The following is a 2,593-nucleotide window of genomic DNA, read 5'->3' as shown; positions in this document are numbered from 1 at the left end:
AGGCCTTATAAGAAACCAACCCTGCCAACACCTTGATCTTGGACTTCCAGCCTCTGGAATTGTGGGAAAATAAGCATCTGTGGCTTCTGCCATCAGTGGGTGGTACTTTGTTACGGGACCTCTGACTAAATCACCCTCTATCATAATTCTTGCAATTCTTAGCGGACACATTTCCTACATCCCTCTAGGATGCATTTTCTCCCGTGAACGATGTCACCGCTAAGGGTTTTGGACAGCCCGCAGGTTTGTAACATGATTAAAACAGCAGCGAAATAGTGAAAACCGATCTCAGACACCAGGAATGCTGCCAGTATTCTTCAGGCCATGAGCGAGGGCCTCTGTTTCCTGTCATCAGCGAGCCCGTGGGATCCAGTTCGGGGTGTGCAGGTCCAGCGGGGCACACCGCTTTAGGAAACGCAGACCCAGCGAGTCCCCGAGCTGCTGTTGCTTCCGGGTGGAAACGTCCAAAGAGATGGACGATGTTAGTGGGAATGCCAATGGCAAAAACTTAAGATCTCAGGGAGTCTTCCCGCTTCAGATCACGTCAGCCAAATGAAAGGTTCATTCAGAACCACATTCACAATCCCTCCAGAAATTAAGTGTACCACAACCCTAAATCTAATCAGACATCTACCGGGTGAGTTATGATTTTCATTTAAAAGGCTAGAAACAAAAATAATTGACTTGCTACTCTGAGAGAGAGAGAGAGAGGAGGAGAGAGATGCAGACATAAGGGGTCCTTATATTATGATTAACAAACTTATCATTTCCACATATCTGGAACAAGGCCCACATGGATGATACTCCTAAAGGAGAAATCACCTCTCAAGCTTTAACTCCCACTCTTGTGAACGTTCACAAACACAATAGCAGGAAGGTGAATATCTAATGAATATCGATTTCTTTCCTTTCCTCTAATCAGCGGTTCTCAACTTTCTAATGCTGTGACCCTTTAACAATGCGACCCTTACATTGTAGTGACCCCCAACCATAAAATTATTTTCGTTGCTACTTCATAGCTGTAATTTTGCTACTGTTATGAATCATAATGTAAATATCTGTGTTTTCCAATGGTCTTAGGCTCTACAGCAGTGGTTCTCAACCCTAAGACCATCGGAAAACATAGATATTTACATTACAATTCATTAACAGTAGCAAAATTATAGTTATGAAGTAGCAACGAAAATAATTTTATGGTTGGGGGTCACCACAACATGAGGAACTGTATTAAAGGGTCAAGACATGAGAAAGGTTGAGAACCACTGCTCTAAGTACTATGAAAGAATTTTTAACTCATTTTTTAATGCAAGCAGGGAAAAAGACTTCAAAATAAAGATCTCCAAATAGCTTTTAGAATTAACTGTGTGTTGATATAGATCACATGTGTCAAACACAAAACCCGCGGGCCAAATCCGTCCCGCCAGGCCTTGCAATGTGGCCCGCACTGCGCTGTCATCACTGCACTCCGCTGCGTTTCCATCACAATGACAGTTTATGACTGTTCAGTAAACCATTCGGCCCGCAATTTAGGCTGGATTTTAGATTTTGGCCCCTTCTCTGATTGAGTTTGACACCCCTAATATAGATTCAGAAAAAGTAATTAACTAAAAAATAATAATCAAATGGTAGTAAGCAGAAGGGGTTCTGTTTTCAGCTCTTTTGAGTATCAACTTTAGAAAACAATATTTGTAATAATTGCTGCTATGATAAATGTATGAGGCTAAAAATATAATATTTCTTGAGGTTTACATTAAATTTTCATCTTCTACATTAGTTTTCAAAAACCATTCCTGAGTGCTTGCTTTGGCAGCGCACACACTGAAATTGGAACAATGCAGAGAAAGTGAGCATGGCCCCTGCTCAAGGATGACACACAAGGTCGTGAAGTGTTCCATATTTTTGAAAAATAATAATTATTATATACCTTCATTTAAAAAAAATCCTGCTATTAACAGTACATTTAACTTTGACAAAAACAGTCAGCAAGAAATCCTCACACAGGCCAGGGCAGCCATGGAGGCCTGTCCCCCTCGGGGCTGCGATGATTGTAGGTTTGGGGTGGGGACCCCATTTCACAGACACTCCCACTGCTGGACAGGGAAGTGTCTCGCTGTAGGGAGGGTGGATTGGAATTCCTTTCCGCCCAGAAATGCCATGTTTTACCTTAGACACGTCATTGACCTTCTCTCTTTATTCATCACACCTCTTACAGCTTGCTTGCTCTTTCTCTCTTTCAACCTCTCTCTCTCTCTCTCTCTCTCTCTCTCTCTCTCTCTCTCTCTCTCTCTCACACACACACACACACACACACACATACACACACACACTGAATAGAAAACTGTTTTGATATATATTTTTTTACTCCCAGCAAATCATCCCCTTTTCCTGTAGGCTTATAATTCTAAATTAACGACATATGATTCGAATTCATTCATTAGTTAGCACCTTATTAATTTTTGTATCCAAGGCGCCAATGTAGGCTGCCCAAACTGACTAGCAGCCGTGCGTGGTGAATTAATTAGTGACATATCTGCAAGGCCGGCTCCATATTTCATCCCAGACTGAGGGAACTTACAGTAGGAAAGGCCTCTCA

At 42.0% G+C, this 2,593-nt stretch overlaps 1 non-coding gene across 1 annotated transcript; it reads left to right on the top strand.

The window, feature by feature from the left end:
* The first annotated feature begins 1,794 nt into the window (after positions 1-1,794).
* LOC118708615 lies at positions 1,795-1,901 on the top strand. The gene has a single exon (XR_004984668.1). It is a non-coding gene; the product is annotated as a U6 spliceosomal RNA (small nuclear RNA).
* The last annotated feature ends 692 nt before the right edge of the window (positions 1,902-2,593 follow it).

Source organism: Pipistrellus kuhlii, unplaced genomic scaffold, assembly GCF_014108245.1.
Source record: "Pipistrellus kuhlii isolate mPipKuh1 unplaced genomic scaffold, mPipKuh1.p scaffold_m20_p_6, whole genome shotgun sequence".
Classification (NCBI taxonomy): Eukaryota; Metazoa; Chordata; class Mammalia; order Chiroptera; family Vespertilionidae; genus Pipistrellus; species Pipistrellus kuhlii.
Note: the sequence above shows the minus strand (reverse complement) of the source record. Positions and strands in the feature narration are given on the sequence as shown.